At 39.0% G+C, this 19,275-nt stretch overlaps 1 long non-coding RNA gene across 1 annotated transcript; it reads left to right on the top strand.

Moving 5' to 3' along the window:
• Positions 1-2,538: 2,538 nt before the first annotated feature.
• On the top strand, positions 2,539-18,155 carry LOC121073301. Its single transcript, XR_005821604.1, has 3 exons — positions 2,539-2,654; positions 2,965-3,074; positions 17,749-18,155. It is a non-coding gene; the product is annotated as an uncharacterized LOC121073301 (long non-coding RNA).
• The last annotated feature ends 1,120 nt before the right edge of the window (positions 18,156-19,275 follow it).

Below are 19,275 nucleotides of genomic sequence, written 5' to 3'. Positions count from 1 at the left end.
TAAGCTAAATTCAACTCAGGAGGCTAGTTACTGGAGAAAACCTGTTCTGCAATGGTATCCTGGTCTGTGAATTGCGCTATGGAAAAAACATCTTTTTCTTTATGGGTTACTGAGGGAAAGTAAGAAGATATGTTGCTAGACAAAAGTTGTTTCACAGCTATGTTCTCCCTTCATATGGCATGTTTGGCATATGTGCAATGCCCAGAGCGAAGATCTTGTACTGGTGGGTCTTTTAGGATCTTGCCAGACAGCTCTTAACAACAATTATCTTTGATAACTTCTGGGGAATGACTACAAAAGTGGGATAACCACCAGTCCACTGTGGGGCCTCATCCAAAACTGAAATTCAGCTAAAACTTTGAAAGACCAAAGTTGAGATCTGAACTTCTGATCTAGACCCATTACTTTTGCTGGGGACAAACTCCATTTCTGTTCAGGTTTGTTCAGAACTAGTCCCCACACATTGAATGTGACCCATATATACACGCACATCGCATGATGAATTTTGCCTTTGGAACGTATTGTTTTGAGGTTGCATTATTTGTTACTTTCTGTGATAATTTTCTCTTTCAGTAGTCTTTACTAGTAACTTTAAAGCAGAAGACTCAGGTGGAAACATAAAGATATCAATGTTTTATTTCACGCATAATTGTTCAGATCTGTATGTGCAGATAACCTCATTTCAACACATTCTTGGTGATCATTTCCACAAAATGCTTTTCCTCTGCTGCTTCCTTTTTTTCTTTGGATATCTATGGCTTGGTAAGTGTACAAGAGGGACTGGAGGATGAAAATGTGATCTGAAAGGAGCTGTGAGGGCATGAAGGGCCTGGTGAGAAGTGACTGGTATCATCTGTTGTTGTTGTTCCAAGCAGCCATATCATAAGTGACTTGTGTTTCTCATGAAAAAGTTCCTTTTATCCCATCTGTTGGCCATATGGGTGAAAAACATGGTTTTCAGCATGCCCACACCTACTCTCTGGCCAACAATCTGCTGGCCTAAGCATTGCTGCTTACTGTGCCATAGCAAATTGTTCATCTTAGGAACCACCAAGGGAATTTCTGCATGGAAGGTGGGCTTTAGGAAAATTCTGAGAAAAATGAACATATGCATCAATCTATTTTGAGACAATGGAGCTCTTTATTTTACCTTGCTACTCTTTCAGAGGATAGCGAGAAGAATTATGCTAGGTTTTCAGCCAACTGGATCAATTGATAGTATTCTGAAAAGTGCCTGAGCAGAAACCTGTTGTAAACTGGGCTGGCCACATTCCAAGTCAGAAGAAACCAAAAATAGTCATGTCTTAAAATCTATCCTATTTTTTTTTTCAGTGGATCTATATGCCTCAATTTAGTGTGCTGCAGAGGGAGATGAGAATTTGTTTTGTGTTTATACTTGGATTCTTGTGATATACACTTGAGTGCACTGCTGAAGTCCTTAGAGTGGTTTTCTTCCTGGCTGAGCCAAAATTGAAGCCCATGCTTGAGCACCGTCAGAAGCCCTGTGCATGCCATGTGGATCCAGGCCCTGCCCCAGATAGCTCTCTATGGGTGCTCAGTGCACATCTGGGAAATGCAGCTGACAGGAACTTCAGTTCAATAAGTACAGTACAGATATGTGATCCAGAATCTCAATAGATGTTTGCAGGGTAAACTCTGGACCTTTCCTCTTTCTATTTCACCAGGCTCTACTGAAGACATACCCACTGAGGCCAGAGCTTTCTGGGAGAGGTGTGTGGTTATTTGCATGGCACAGGCAACCACCAAAACCCCTGTGTGCCTAATGAATGAATTTGAAGGTCTCATATCATTGAAGTATTAAGGAAAAAAAAATATTAAATCTTCTTACTGATTTTTTTTTTCTCTTGTGGTTGGACCATGACCTAATTTAGTACCTTTCTTCTAAATGTAATAGTCCTTTTCACAGATGATACTCCTTGTCTGTTCCTTTCAACCTAAAGAAAGATCTTATTTCCATTTACTAGGGAAAGGTTTGCGCTCTCTTAGTTGTGACTTTTCATAATTGTTATTTACGGATATATGTTTTTGGGTAAGTTTCACTCACAATATGATAATGTCTTGGTGGCCTTCTGAAATTTTGCAATTTTAAGTTTAGAACTCCTTAAATCACTCCTATCTTCACATTCTGCAAATAGGGGAGAAAATGATCTTTAATGTTCTTTTCATTCAAAAGCAACAAGGATAGAGAGCAGAGTCATGAAAGAATCTAAAATTTGATCATGCTTGGAACATGAACGATGCAGCTTAAATACAATGTTTTGGGTCCAACAGAACTTTGGCAGTAATGCTATTAGCCTACATCAAAAGCTGTGGGATGCAGGAAAGATTTCCAGGGTGAAAAGTGGTTAATAAGGAAGAATCTTCTTCAGCTGATGCCCATTTCAAGAGTCTGAGTCTACTAATTCTCTCCCTGACTTTCCTCAGCTGTTCCTAGCTGTGTTTTGGAGTGTTTTCTTGTTGTTTCTATCAGCTATGCTTCTGTTTTTTTTTTTTTTTTTTTTTTTTTTTTTTTTTTTTTTTTTTTTTTTTTTTTTTTTGGTGGGGGTGAGAAAAACAGTGAAGTATCAGTCTTAGACTTTGCTGTATGATCTGTATTCCTTACATATGAGGCAAGATCTGGAAGTCTCTGGATAGTAAGTAGTCTGAATCATTCATTATTCTCTTAAGTATAGATGCAGGTGCCTGAATCCAGCAAAACATGTACTCATGTATGCTCTAAATACAAGTTTAAGTGGCTATAAAATGTTAATGTTCCATACCAAGGAAGTACAGTATAATATATGAAATGGAATAACTCTGGTGACTCTACTTATCTCTGTGCTTCAAGTGATTTTTTACAGTTTCATAAAATTCTTGGGTGATTAGAAACATATCTATTGCTATTGGAAGTAATTATTTTGCTGAGATTATATATACATGAACTTTTTTTTTCTTTTGTTTTAGGACGTGTAGATGTCTGTTTTACCAGGACAAAAGGAATACTGCCTATTCACATTATTTCCAATGTATTCAGATTTCCTGTTTGCTTCTAGTCATCCTCTAGCATTGTGGAGGTAGGCTGAGAGGATATGCCTGAACCCTTCCTCTTGGACAGTAAATTATCTTGAAAGTCCTAAATATCAACGGTGAGTAAAAGAACATTATTCTCAGCTAGTGGAGTAAATCTCTGTAATGTTCCCCTGCTAATAACTTTATGGGACCTGCATTTTGGGAGTGTTCCTTTGGCCTTTGATTACCTGCAGAGACAACAGATTGCACTTAAAAACTTAACTTACAACCCAGCAAGAGGAGAGCCCTCCTTGCGTTGACTTCTGCTTTGGATTTTCATATTGAAAATCACCAGGATAATTTTGCTAAGAGAGAAGCTATTGTTGTTGGAATCCTAGTGACAGTCTGTAGGCTGACATGACTGCATTGGCAGGTAATAGCAACATTTGGGTTATGTTTATTCTTTTCAAAAAGAGGGAAACCTAAATCAACTTCAGGAGGCAAAGGAGCTCTGGTCTACAGTAAGATTTTTTTCTTCTTTGATTACAGTGCAGACTAGTATGCTCTTCACAACAAGGGAAAACGTTTTTCTAGGTTGTTAACTAACATTAAGAACATATTTCCTTTTCGTGGAACGTGGGTTTTTATTGCTGTTTCTCCATCATGCACAAACAAGACTGGGAAGGAAAAAAGAATCCCATCATAATAAAACAGATTTATTAAACTGGGGCTATTTGCTTACAGACTGATGCTGAAATTAGAAAAGGCCTTGTTCCTCAGATAAACTGATTCTGAGACATACCTTTTATTAAAACTTAACACCCACACAATCTCCTCTTGCTGTGGTATAAGGAGGAAAAAGAAGTCTAAGAAACCATTTACAGTGGAAGCAACTGTGGTTTCTACACTAGTTTACCATGCCAAGATAGGAACTTTCACAGTAGCTCAATCAATTAAGACCACCTTTGATTACCTGCCTTCAGAATTTCTTTGCAGCTCTGTGTCCTAGGAAGCTGTAATGTGGCTGCCAATATTTCCTTTTAGTGTATGTAATCCTCAACTACATCAATATTAGAAGTCTGTGAGTGTCCTGTTGGAAAGCCTGAAACAGGAGCCTTGAGACCAATACCCTTTGCAAGTTATGGCAGTTAAATAGTAGGGTGTGTGTGTCTAGATGGCCTAGTGATCTCCTAAGATCTCTTCCTAGTCATGCCTCTTGTGCGTGATGCAGAGCAAACACATCTGTAACTACCTCCACCACCCCTTCTTCTCTCTTGCACCTTTGTGTGCTTGGTCTCTTCTGTCTTCCAAGTTCTCTGGAGTTTAGAAATGAAGTTTTTGTGTGACATTTTTTTCTTACTTTATTGAGTAATTTTCTTAATTTATTTTGTGCAAAAGTCTTGCCTGGTGATTACTTACAAAATGTTGTGTTTGCTCTTGACTTGGGAAGTCATAACGGAAATTTCAGCCTTGTGTTGCAGGTGCTTCCCAGTAGAAGAGACGTCCTATGAGTGTGCTTGGACAAAGATATGGAGTTTAATTTCATTATTTGAAACTTAGCAAATTAGCATGTAGAATGGGGTGTGCAGATGACAACAGATGTGGCTTGGGTCCAAAGGTGACCTATGTCTCTACCCTACGGATTTCTACCCTCTAAAAGTTTAAAAGTTGATCAAAGTTATAAGCAAGGGTTGAATGTGTTTTATTGGTCTTTTTTTTTAATCTTTTTTTTTTTTTTTTTTAAATAAGGTATAAACCTGCTTTCAGTTAGTCCATTTGGTCATCTTTCTGAACTCCAGGTGCTTTCTGCTTGGGTTGTGTGGTGCCATCTATTAGAGTTATCTCTTTAGTGAATAGGACCTTACAAGATGGCAGAGTTGCCACCCAGGGGGTGGTATAGTATCAGGTGGATATCTGTTGAGTGAGATGCTGAGGATATGAGTTCTTCTCTATTTGGGAGATGCCAGGGTCACATCGTAACTATGTTTAGGAGATGACACAGACCAATGAATTCGCAGAAGTGTGTGGTGCAGATGCGTGATTAAGGTAAGCTCATATTTGTCCTCGGTGTGCTTGAAGAATATCCTGCAGCAAAGCCACTCTGGTGTCATTCCAGAGATGAGCAGAAATGCAGCCTGTAGTTTCCTTTTGCCCTCTCTTCCCACAAGAGCTAAATCTTCCTCCTCTAGTCCTAGTTGCATTTAATTTCTCTGCTAAGCTTTGGGAAATGTGTGTCTGAGTCAATGAAGGTTAACAGGATCAGATCCTCAGTTGGTGTCAAGCAGTATTGCTCTATTGTCATGGAAAAAAAGTAGCACCAATTTAGATATCTCCTATTGTATTTATCCTGAGGATGAGCATCAGTAATGGGCTTGTGCTCATTAGATGGTGTCTTCTTGACTATGCCTTTCTCAGCTTCTGTAGAAATGCATTGGTTTAAAAGCTCAATCCCTGTAAAATAGCATGTAGTGCAGCTGTTCACTGAATGGAAAATTATCTGGCTTGTTACAGGAATGCATACGTAAATTCCTTTTGGAACACTATGTTAAAACTTATTGTTACCAAATCCTCTACATTCTGAACTGGAAACATTTTAACTGAGGAACTATTTTTCCTTGGCATTTTGTAAGAGCATCCTAAACATGGCAAGAGGAGGAAGGAAGTGGGTGTTGATGAATTTGATAACAATGAGTTGTTTTAACTCTGAGGCAATCTTAATAAACATGTCTGATTCTTAGTCATTACAGAAGAAATCCAGGCTTCATATGAATAGGTTTCGTCTGGCCAGAACAGATGGGTCCTTGCTTGGAGAGCTCAGGCTCTGTGTCACTGTGGTGTGGGAGATGATGGTATTCAGTGTGGGACAAACTGAATGTGGGAAATGAGAGCTGAGCAAAGAAAAATAAAAAGGGCCAGATTCTTTTGCTGTTGTTATCTCACTCAGAGTAACCAAGTGGCCTTTTTTAGGATGACCTATTATAACAGCATATGTTTTCCTCTTAAAATCTCTTGCAAAGAATCCTCTCTCTGTCTTAAACAGCTCAGTCTCATCAGAGCACAAGCCACTCTGGAAGAGGTGTCCTTTATTATGTCTCCTGTCTAGCTCCTCAGTAGATCACATGCTCTAACTTGTGGTCATGCCTTTGTTTCCTTCTTACCATTGAGGACCCTCAGTTTCTTCAAAGACTTCTGTTAAAATTCAGGCATCCTTGTCTAAAAGAAGCCAGTGGGATAACCACCAGTTTGTCTAGTGCTGCTATGTGATCAAAGTAGAACTTCACTCGGAGTTCAGGGATGGCAGATGCAGTCCAAGTTCAGTGTGTGGGATATCTTGTAATCTGGGTAGAAATCACATTTGTTTTTCCTGTCTTTACTCACCCTTTTCATTTCTGAGCACACCTTTTCCAGACCTGGAAAAAGTGTATGACAAGAAAATAGATGATGGCTCTCTGTAGGAGTGGGGTTGAACTATGCTGTGTGCCCTGCAACCCTCCTGCATGAGTATATCATTTCTGTGCCTCTCTAATGCATAACAGGATAATTCTGAGTTTTGAATTAGATGTACTATTTTTGTTTTGCCATTTTAAATATTTGATGACGTAGTGCTGATTATTCCATTTGTGTCCTTCACATTGCTGGGTTTCTGTGGCATCCAGGATTTGCTTTTTAGTTTTCTGGGTTGATTTTTTTTTTTTTTTTCTTTTAGTATGTGACATTCTCTCTCTGCCTGTCATGATATTTCAATTATTTATAATCACTACTAAAACACCAGACATCTCCTCTACCTGAATTCTTTTGCTATCCCTTATGCTGTATGTGCTTAAATTTTCTAGGTATTGATGTGGCACAGGATTTGAGAGTATCACAGATCTCTCACAGCCAGAGAGCCTTCTTTGTTCCCATGATCTTTTCTAAATTCAGGCAGTTTTAGGAAACTGTCTTTCAGTTATCTTATCAGTTAATTGCAGTGAACCCCTAATGGATTTTCTGGCTCACCTTCAGATGAAAAAATCTAAACATAATCATAGTATTTTTGGTGAAATAATTTACTCAACTTAAAGCAAAGCTTTGGCAAGCTTGGTTCTTCTCTTGAGATAGAGACTGAGTGTCTTTTAGTGTTCCTGACAGGTGTAGGCTATCCAACTAAGAAGGTAGGTGACAGGCTCCTTCCCGTATTCACATGCTTCCCAATTTTAATGGCATCCATCATCAGAAAGCTGTGTTCAGAAAGTCCAGCAGTTGATGAATGCAAAAAATCTCACCAGATGACTTAAATACATCTTTAGCATTTGGAGAGGCACACAATAGGATGTCATTATTGAGTCCTTATATGCGTTGTGTACCACACGCCAACACCAGGCTCTTCCAGGTGGAGATTCTCAGCAGACATGTCCTAAATTTGGTAGAATCGTACCTGGGTAAAACAGCTCTGAGATGCTGGAGAACAGGACTAATGTGAGAACGTGACAGCAGGTGTGATAAGTACTGAAAGTCTAATCCCAGCTATGCTCCTTTTGCTGGCCCTTTTTTATGGCCACTGACTTCTTTTGGTTTGTGTGGTGAACAAGTACTTATTTTACTTATTTCTTCTATACTCTTCTAAACCTCCAAGGGAACAGGCAGAACTGGTTGGTTGATGGATGGGATGCTCTGGGGTTTCATTCTCTACTGAGGGAGCTTTGGGCAGGGACTATGAAAAGGAAGGAGATTTAAATATTTCACTGATGGACTGCAGAAGACGACATCTGTGAGTTGCATCTCTGTGTGGGCAAACCACGAGGCTTTGAGCTGTTAACTATCCCTCCACAGTCATGGGTACATCAGGAAAGTCACTTAGAAACTTTCTCACAGGGTTGACTCCTGGCTGCTTTTCTGAAGGTGTGAATCATAAAGTCCTTCCTGAGATAGGTACCAGTCACCATAAATAACGTAAAGTGAGTGCAGAAAATATTGAGATTACTAGGCAAAGAAAAAAGCAAACTTAGCCTGTCTAAATCATATGCAGTCCTGGCTGTCTTCAGAACCAGGTGATTTTTATTCAGTTAGAGATAGAAGAAGGGAAGGAGGGGGAGAGAGCAACACTAAGATGATTTTGGCATGAATTTGGATCATCTGTCTCTAGTTTCCAGCAGTGTGTTGTCACATATGCTACTTTATCACTTCTATAAGACAAAACAAGGGCAGGTCTCCTCTTTCTCCCCCCTTTACTTTCAGCAACAGTTGCCGTGCTTGAATTCCACTCCCATTTTTTCTCTGAGAATGAAGCATCCTTCCTCCTTCTGGCTAATTGGTGCTCTAGCAGCAGGAGATCATGTGTGGAGACAGCAGAATTCCCTGCCTGTTCAGCATCTGTAGTCTGCTCGCATACATAATTTCAATATGAACCTTAAGTGTTGTAAGAGCAAGTATAGATAGTAATTGGTTGAACTTCACACAAGGATATAAAATCTTGTGTAGTTTCATGGTTTGACTTAAAGTTGCCAGCTTCTTAGAAGCAATCACGAGAAGCATGCTTAAAAGCAAGTCCCTTAAAGATGTTGCGTCTATGTAAATATTGGCTAGCAGAATTTACAAAATGATTTTGTAAGCTATGCGTATATGTTATCTGTATAGTCTCATATATTTTTGTGTGAACCAGACCTCTTTCTCCTCCAGGTAGAGGTCCAGGTTTAAAAACCAAAGTGTTCAAATTTCAGAGTTAATAAATGTTCATACATCACTGTGAGAAACACAATGCTTTCTGAGAAGCTATTTTCCAAATGGTTGTTATGTATTTCCAGCTTAGCAAATATATATATTATTTACGCTGTCCAGAACTTTTCTCTCTTTCAGTGTAGTCCTAATAACAGCTTTTTATATCTTTTTTCTGTGTAATGTGCTCTCCGGATCTTGCAGATGTTGAGGAATAAGCAGGTAGGCCATCACAGCAGCCAAGCAATCTCCCTTCTTCCTGAATCTTTTTCCTCCTTGCCCCCAGGCTGGAGTCTGTAAGCCAGAGAAACTGGGTAGTCCAGGGTTTCACTGTGAAATTGGATTTCACCTCTGATTTGTAACAGTTTTAGCTACATCTGCAGAGCACTAAAACCTACCAGGAACATCCTTTTAACCTTCTGTCACCTTTCCTGCTGTTGATGGAGAAGGAGTCATGACAGGGAACAAAATGGATTCGAAAGCTGTGCTTTTGGGAATGGTTTATAGACAAGAAGATGGATGTCATCTACTCACTCCATGATAAATTCCTGCCTGCTTCATGCAGTGTTGTTCTATTGCTGTCCTCTCTCATTCATTCCCATCATCACCCAGGGCATCCTTTTCCCCTTTTCCTACTCTCCCTGCTGCTGAAGCCCCAATCTGCATTTAGTAAATATAGGGCGAAATGAGTTCTCATCCACCCGACTGATGCCTCGGGTCTGAAATGAGAGAGCTTCTGTTGACGGTGTAGTGCCCAATTTAAAGCAATATCACCTGTCAGTTTGATAAAAGACATGGAGAAAATATCCCGTCATGGGCAAGAGGGAAAAAAAGTATCATCTAAAATAAATGCTAACCTTAGGAAGAAAAAAATATACAAACAAATGGCTAGGAATTGTTTTTATGTTTCTATTCACTGGGGCTAGTCCTCAAAACATAAATTACTGCTTATTTGTGGCTTGAACAGAATGGCCAGGAGGAAAGCTTGCAGGCCATTCAAGATGCAAACTTGCTTGTGTTGCTTTTCTATCGTAGCTGTTGAAAGGCACGATATGAAAAGTGCATTTACAGGACCTTGGGCTCAGTTGTCTCAGGCCTCTGAACTTACTTTCTCCTAGAAAAAGATCCAAAGTATTTATCTTTTGTCCTTGCCCTCCTGAGTTTTTGTTTGCATTTCAATCTATAGAAGCACAGTGTCTTATTACTATTTTGTTAGCTATTAGACTGCAGTGAGGACAATCTAGAAACTTTTAGCAATATGAGATGGATTAGAAATGGGACAGAAGAACATATTTACATTTTAATGACACCCCTTTAGGAATGTTTTTTAATCTGGAAATAGTCAAGTTTTGTACAAACATCTGTATGTATAAAGTATAAGGAAAATGACATTTTATTACCAAACCCTGTGGGAATTCTTCAAACAATAGAAAGAATATGGACCTGTATAATTAAGTATATGTTGCCCTTAGAGTGGAAATAAGTATGTATTTCTTCACGAAGAAGGTTGCTGTAATGAAACAATTCTCCCATGACTTTGAGATGGACCTTGGACCCATGAGTGAAGAACTCTTCCCCGAGACATTCAGAATAGGATTTGCATATGAGAGAGGATATTTTAAGAACACTGGCAATATTGTGCTTATAAATTTATTGGCACAATCAATAGTTTGTATTTGGCTGTTTTAAGTAGTCAGAACCTAGTTTTCCATCTTCTTAGCGTATGAGGGTGCAAAGATCATCATTTTTAAGATGGGAATTTGGTCCTTAAGGTAGCAACACAGCTCAATGCCTGAAAGTACAGACATCACACTAGAAGTAAACCAGTCAATGTCTATTTTGTGTTTTCCAGTAATTCTTCTTAATCTGGATTCCCTATCAGTTGTGCTACACTAACTTCCAATGCAGAACCTGCTCCAGATCTAGCTGAAATCAGCAGGAACCTTCTGGATTTGAAAAGCTTTGAATCAGATCCTTACTGCAGATACAATTAAGTTACATGGAACATCATACTTTAACTTCTGTTTCTAGGATGTCTTCATATTTGTCTCCAAAAGGCTCATGTGTTTTCTATGTTATCTCAGTTCCTCAAAATTTGCTATGTAAGACAGGGCAAATTTTCATTGTTAAAGAAACATAGCAACCTAAGGAGTTAAAATAAAACTATGTGAGATGCTGGGCAACATATCGAGGAACAGCAAAACACGTATTAAGGTGAGTAATGCCTGTGAAGACGGGCCCAAAGTATGTAGATTGTGGGAATACTTCACTAAGTATGTTGCCCAGTGTAGGGAGGGACATGTGGAACCTACAACTTGCAGGGAAGTGTTAAATATATTCATAGCTCTCTAACCCTCGGGGTTCAAGTTTTGCTCCAAAGCCAGTTTGAATCTGATTTCAGATGAAAGCTTTTACTCAATCTGTAATGCATTGTGATATCCAGCAGGTAGAACTCATTGAGGGAAATTGCTTCCTGCGATGATATATGATTCACTCAGTCACATCTCTGAGCTATTTAGGGGAAATTATCCATGGGATTGTATCATTAGTTTAAAAGCTGCCTCAATTGTTTTTCTGTCAGGATAATTTTAAGCTACGCAAGAGTATTAGTTGGAAAAACATATTTGAAAAGGAATCTAACTCCTTCCACATTGCTCAAATCTGATTTTCAGGTAATATTTTCCTCTTCATTTGTATCTACACTATTGATGGGTGGTGAGTAGAGCTCTGGCTCTGTGTTGGTCAGTAACTTTCTGTCTGAAAATAACTACCCTCTGTTAATCGGACACCCAACTTTCACAGACTTATACTTCAGCTACTGGTCTTGTCTGCCCTTGCTACATCAGAAGGAACACAGCTTTGAAAATCTCAAACCGTAGTCCTAACTGACTTCAAAATCCATGAAGTAACAAAGCACTAGTAAAGGAAAAGACCCTGTTCACATTAGTCAGTAATAGGGGCTGATTCCAGGGGAGTTTATTTAAATAATCAGAAGTCTCCAGAGAAAGTCAGAAAGGAAATTTAGACTACATGATGGAACTAATCAAAACTAGAGATACAGAACAACAGATATGACTGTTGGAACATCAAAGAATTGAGAGTTGGTGGAAATAAGCTTTAGTGATAGCTTTGCAGACATACCTAGGTCCTGATCTGACCACTGTGGATTCAGAGCTGCACTTCTCCAAATACAGCTTCTGTCTTAGTTCCAGCGTATTTACTGAGCCTTTTGTGACTGTGGTTTCTCCCTTGAAATCTGGATGCATGTTAAGATTGCACAGCCAGGAATTCTGCCCTGGGTGGCCTGGACCAGGAGGTGCTAGAAGAGCAGGCAAGCTTGCATAACAGAATTTGCATATATAACTAATCACAGTGGCAATAGCCTTAGAAATGTAGAAGTGTTTTGTAGAAAATATTGCAAGGACAAATATTGAAGAGAGATCCCTCTATTTCATCCATAGAAGAGCTGGATTTAGCTTTTGTTGTGATAGGCCAGTTGTACTTGCTTACTTTTTCTGAGCAAAAGCTCTTGACAAGCCTGGGTGTCTCCAGGTAAACAGAAATGATTCCAACATTTCTGGTCACAAAATTCCTCTTTCCATTTTAATTGTAAACTAGATTTTTCCATTATAGTCTGAAGCCATAAAAATGATCCAAAGTGATGTGACGTATATTCACTTAGGAGGAGGATGTAGCTACAGGTATCAAAAACAGCATTCATCACAAATTAAGAAGCAGAGCTTTCAGAGTTTGCTCAGGTTCACTTAGTTTCCACCAATGTGTCTTTTTAATTTTTTTCAGCAAAGGGTATACCATAGCTAGTAGAAATGTATTCTTCCTATCTCAAAAGAATTGTAGACCATTGGACCACAGAAGAATATATTTTACAAATTTTGCAGGCAAAAGTGGAAGGGCTTTCAAGATGGTGGATTTTATTTTCTTGGAGGACTCTGGAAATTGGCTATTAACATTCTTCTCTCCATTCTCTAATGCGTTCCCTCAGCAGTTAGGAGAATCGTAAAAGTTTTGGTCTTGCAGGAAATGTCTTCCTGGAATTGTTGCTATCTTAGAGAAATATTCAATGACAAAATATTTGAAATCACAAAATCTGTATGGCCCAAAGGACCCATTTATAGAACTATACACAGAATCACAGAATGGCCGAGGTTGGAAGAGACCTCTGAAGATCACCTAGTCCACCCTCCTGCTGAGCAGGATCACCTAGAGCACATTGCACAGAATGGCATCTAGGGTGGTGGTGGTGGTGTTTGAATATTTCCAGAGAAGGAGACTCCACAACCTCTCTGGGCCAGTGCTCTGTCACCCTCACAGTAAATAAGTGCCCCCTCATATTCAGCCGGGACCTCCTGTGTTTCAGTTTGTGCCCGTTGCCTCTTGTCCTGTTGCTGGGCACAACTGAAAAGAGACTGGCTCCATCCTGTTAACAACCTCCCCTCAGATATTTAAATACGTTAATGAGGTCTCCACTCAGTCTTCTCTTTTCCAGGCTAAACGGGCCCAGTCCTCTTTCTGTCCTCGTATGACAGGTGCTCCAGTCCTCTAATCTATACAGAGTCAGATTTCCAGAACTAACTCCAATGCATGCCTTAAACCACTGGAGGTGCTGAACAAATATTTGGATGTAAATAATACACTACTCAAGGAATTGTTGGCTTCTGGATAGTCTCTGAGACCAGAGACTATGGGATGTTTTACTGAAGGACTTCTTTAAACCTCTGGATTTGTTTGAATGTGAGTTAAATCTGATCTTTGCACCTTAAGATCCCTTGATTAGAAGGGATGGTATATAATTGCTTTCTGTTCAAAGTCTTGGTTTCATACAGCTAAAACAGAAGGGTATCCAGGATATCTCCATACCACAGATTTCCTTCTCTCCTGTTGCCAGGGAATTAGCATCATAGTTACACTAGAGGGGACTCAGTTCCATAAACAAATACAGTGTCATTGTAGATGTCATAGGGCATCCCACCCCCTTTCCAACTGCCAGAATACTGAATGTCTAGCAGGTAAGAAAATCATACCTAACAGCCTTATGCATATTTAGCACATCTACATTTATGCAACTGAATCTTATTGCCCTCTCAGTGCTGTTAGCGTTAAATCCTGTAGTCCTACCTCCCCCCCGCCCCCCCCCCCCCCCAAAAAAAAAATATCCTACTGACCAAATAAAAGCACAGGTTCCTTCATATATACATTCGGAGATGAATAATATACATCATGAACATTACTGCTTATGAGAAAATGTGTATTTCTGATTCAGAACTAAATGTAATATGAGCTTGACTAATTGAAACCCATGTGTTTCTAGTAGTCATACCTTCCCACTTTGTGAAATCAGCATATGAGTGGTGATCTTTCGTTCTTATCTTAAATCTAATTGGGCCATTGTACTTAATTACAGAGTTCATACTGTACTTTTTAAAGTGACATTTATTCAATATTCCGTCGTGTTGGCAGTTTGGATTGAGAGGGTTGTTTCTAGAAAATGGGGTAGAAAGACATTTCCATAGGAAAAGTAACTCTGAGAAGTGCTTGACGGAGTGTGGATGACTTATGTATTTGGAAGATACAAGATGTATAGTGACTTCCTTGGCAGGACCCAAGGAAAAACGTGATATGTGAACACCAAATACACAGAGATACTACAAGTGTTGAGTGATAGCAACGTTTCAGCATAATCCTTCTCCAGAATGGTGTCATATCCTCTGATATATACTGAGCTGGTGTCTGGTTTTGCTCTATACCACAGAAAATATGCAGGCAATAAGAGAAAATGTTAGTGCTTGTGCATGCATGTGAGAGAGAGAGAGAGAGAGAGAGAGAGAGGGAATACAAACCAGTGACCTTTAATGGATGGAGTCAGAAGCAATACACTTCACGTCATAAGATCAACTGAATGTCAGAAGCTTTTCAGAGTGGCGGCACTGTTGGAAATTCCACTTTAGCTCAAATCTTTGGGCTTCATATGTAGGATTTCAGCACCACACCAATGTCTCTTCAAAGTTCCTGTGAATCATGATATGAAATGTAATGGAAAAGTTCCTAGGAAATGGTGACTTTATTTCAGGATGTCTGTATCAGAGCAATTTACAAAATCAACCTCATTTTAGCAAAATGGTGATAGTACTTTTTTTTTTTTTTCTTCTCGTATTACTTCAATTCAGAGATCTTTCTTTCACGGAACAAGTTGTCTATGGGCCACATGTAGTTACCTTGTATTATGACCACTTTTGGAGACCATTGATGAGTATGATGTATGTTTTTTTTTTTTTTTTTTCTGAATCCCCATACACAATAGAGGTCTGTACAAAAACATAGAGCTCTGTAAAAGTACAGATGTTTGACCAGTCCTTCTTGTTCCATTTCAGCATCCTCTCCTAGGATCTGAAACACTAATTTCCAATGTTTCCAAGATGTTTGTTCCACAGTGCATTCGTTTTTAGACTTGTTAATTTTTGGCTGCATTTTTTGGCAGGCCTGCAGTTTTTCTGGGTAGGTTTGGTGATGTAATTGAAGTTGGGACTCAATGGGCAGATTGAGAAGGAAACAATAGGATATTTCCTGTGTTAGCTTCTGTTCAATAAGCATCTTTTTTTTTTTTTTTTGGGGGGGGGGAGGAGGGAGGGCAGCATTTAAAAAAAAAAAAAAGTGTCTGGAAAGCTCTTGTTGCTTTGGCTGCAGTTCTGAGACAGCTGAGCACCTTTGAGTTAAAGATTTTCTGGGTATTTTCCAAGGGCGAGGTATTGAGCTCCCAATATGCTTTTTATCTGTGTTTTTGGACCAGATAGAGTGCTTTTGATTTCAGTGATTCCTATCAAAATGGGTTAAAACCTGGACATGTGTTGTCTCTCCTTACATGACATGCATGACACGCTGATTTCCATGGGAAGGAAACTCATGCATGGGGATTAGAAAAGAGCCAGAATTATCTTCCATCAGCTCCCCTGCCTGGATCATTAGGAGACCATGCTCTCAATGTGTGCTCGAGTTTACTTTTTGATTCAGACATAGCTATGATTTCTCAAAATTAATCCTTGGAAATTCTTGTCATAAATCTACTTTTTCTAACCCTTCTATTCAGTTTAAGCAGAATCTAGTCATGATCACATGCATCAGATTTTTATCCTGCAATGGCTGCATCTATTAGAATGCAGCCATTCTAATATCTAAAGAACTCAGTCTTCTATAATCTATGAAAACCTCAAAGTTTGGCATAATTTATTTTATACAACTTGTTCTTGCCCCATATTACAGTTGGACTACTCTCTCCAGAAATTTCCTAAATGCTCTGTGCAATACCAAACAGCTTTTGGCCAAAATACGTTCCTTTTAATGCTCAGGTCATAAAGTTCCTATTAAAAGGATATTAAAGCCAAACAGAATCTATCCAAAGCCTCAAATGAGCACTGGATAAGGCCTACACTAGAGAATATGCTGTATAAGCATGCTCATAAATCATTAAAATTAAGATAGGATATATCACTAATAAATGAAGTTCAAGGACAGCTTTTATCTTGTTAAATTATCCAAATTTTGCTATTAACATATCATTTAGAATGTAAGAATAGCTGTAGGGTGGTGTTGTTTTTTTTTTTCCCCCTCACCATTCTTGATAACAACATATTATGCAGAGTAAGAAGCCTTAGAAACTGTTCTAATACACCATAATAATGCTGGAATTATTCTTTGGGGGAGGTCATTGCATTAAGTAGCAAGTAATTAATAGTAAATTGCACTGGAAATTCTTGGAAAAAAGACAAATTACTTACACTCTTGTATTCATACCCAGCAAGTCCCATGTAATTAACAACATTAAGATAAATATGAGAGGAATTATTAATGATGAGATTAACTTCATAGTGCAAACAGGTGTATTTCATCTTATGCATGTGATACAAAATGAGAGTTATTTGTAACTGCTGAAAATATCTGATGTTATTGCTTCATGGAAATTCACTGCAGAACTACTGAGTATGATGCGGGCCCTGACGTTTGTCCCCACAGATCTCAAGTCACAAGATCAGTTTTGCTGGGTGTGTTGGGGGTATTCTGTTGAAGATGCGACTGCTTGAGAATATGAAAAACTCATTCTAGATAATGTGGGTCAGACCCTCTGTAGGCATTATGCTCCATTAACCAGGTAGTATATTTGAAATAACTGCGGAGAAAAGGGCTGACCCACTTAGCACTAGATTCAGCCCAGGTTCATGAGTTATCCTTGTGGTTTAATGGTAAAGAGAGAACTGTCCAGAAAAGAAAAGGTAGCACATAACAACAGAAGGTAACTATTTCAAATGGGAATTTAAGAAGGGTAGTAGTGTACCCAGATGAAATTTCAAAGGAAGGAGAGGGAAGCAGCAGAACAGCTTCTATATTTGAATTTGTCTTGAACATCTGTAGCACTTGTCTTAGTGCATTTGTTTTGTGCCTCTGGGATCTTTTAAATATAGGAGGCAATGCACAGATTATCCTTGAATTCAGAAAACTTATTTTCAAATTCTAGCTCTGCTTTGGTCTCTCTGTGCCTCAGTTTCCTGCCTACCGCCTCCCCCCAGCAGCATGATGTCCCAAAACTAATTGCTTGATGTCTATTCTCTTGCACTCCAGAGTCTGATGATAATATGGAGTAAGTTATGTGTTTTTATTCGTGTTCCCAGGCAGCATCATGTCTAGTAATATTGGCTAAAAGGTTGTTGTCTCAGGAGAAGGTCCATACCTCTCAAATCACTAAAACCCATGTCCACCTTAAAACAGGCCCTTCAGATACCAACTTTTAATTTAAAGATAGACCGTATATCACCTCAGTGCCAAATAAGAAAATTTTGCTTGGTGAAACTTTCACCTGGAAGAAAGATAACTGTGCCTACTTTAGTACAAAGGTGTAGAAAGAATGCATTTAAATCCTGACCCGTTTGACCTTGCTGACACACATGGAGGAGCAATCACCAGAGCCTTTGTGTTAATTTATCATGGCTTTCAGAAATGCAGATTCTTAGTGGCTTCAGATTCCTTTCATCTTTTCTACAGGTCCTGTTTTGAATCCAGCTCAAATCAGCAAGGGTGGAGATTTTCAAGCAACTTCTGCTTGCTTTGTTTGGTAGTGAAAAGAACCAGTGACCTCAGTTGACTTTCCATTTCATTAGGCACCTACAGGCTTAATATCAAAGTCATAATTAGTCACCTCAGTTGGCAAGCTTGGGCTGAATGTGTGGCAACAAAAATACCGGAGGGGAGTCCCTTCAGGTCATGCTGGAGGGAGACTGGTCTGTGACAGGTGTCACAGGGTGCTCCATGTTTGCTCTCAATTTCCATTGCTTGCTCTCTTACGTGCTCTGTGTCTGAGGGAAAGGGGAATTAAAGGATATAATTTTCTCTGTCAATCAAATAGACTGGTGAGTCTCATGAGAACTCATCTGTAATCAAAGTCATTCTGCTTATTTCTAGCTGTAAAAATAATAGAAAATTGTTTTACTCTTGAAATATTTCCTTTTTTTTTTTTTTTTTTTTTTCTCCTGGCAAATATAAAGACACTTTGGTGCCTTTTTTCAAGGGGAAATAATTATCTCCTGAAGGTACAGATTGAGTGTGTCTCCATGGATTTTTAGGGTTTTGCTATGGGGTCTGTATTTTCTGGTATGTCTGTACAGTGCATGGCAGAAAAGGATGTTGCTCCTTCTTAAGGTCTGCAGGGTGGTCCCTGAAGGAAACATGATGATATTCTAACATCATTTAATGTAATTTTATGTGTTTTCACATGTGTACAATGTACTTGTGATAAACTATACTTCTTTATTAGGTTTTGAAAAATCTTTATGCAACCTGAGCCAAGGCAGACGCAGAGGTAGGAAACTATTAGAGGAACAGTGAAGATCATGGGAGATAAGAGGCAGGAAAATTATTAGAGAAGAGAGGACCTTTGGGATAAATTTCTGTTATTCTTCTCTCACAGTACTGAATTAAGTTGTTTAAACCTTATACTTGAAGGGTATAGGGAGGAAAGCATGTTCCTTGAGACGGTTTAATGCAATTTTTCACCTGTTTGATGTGGTAACGATGATTTTTCATCTGTCTCTGGTGGTTACCTCTTACATTTCCTTACAGCCCAAGATGGTACTTTGTTTTCTGGTAGACTATGGGATTTTACTGGATATTTTTTGTTTCTGATGTGTCTGACAACATACATATGGAAGAATCTGGGAGTCTACACACACATCCTGAACTCTACCATTTTTTTGGGAACACAAAATGTTTAGACATTAAAGCCCTCGGGAAATGCAGCATTATTCATTAAAGACCTCCACAGTATGCTGAACACCTTAATGCTGACATCTTTCAAGCTCTGGTTTGATGTCCCCATTTGTAATAATGACTGAGAAGACTGAGAACAATGATTTTTTTTGTTGTTGTTGTGTCCACAGAAGTGCTTGCTTTAGCAACTGTAACTTCTACTTTTAAAGATGTCATCAATGCAAAGGGCAGCTCTATATTTCTCTGTGACTACGGCAGAACCATTACTGTCCAGAAAAATGACAGGAATAGATTTACTGTTTTAAG

This window comes from Cygnus olor, chromosome 7 (genome assembly GCF_009769625.2).
Source record: "Cygnus olor isolate bCygOlo1 chromosome 7, bCygOlo1.pri.v2, whole genome shotgun sequence".
In the NCBI taxonomy this organism is placed as follows: Eukaryota; Metazoa; Chordata; class Aves; order Anseriformes; family Anatidae; genus Cygnus; species Cygnus olor.
Note: the sequence above shows the minus strand (reverse complement) of the source record. Positions and strands in the feature narration are given on the sequence as shown.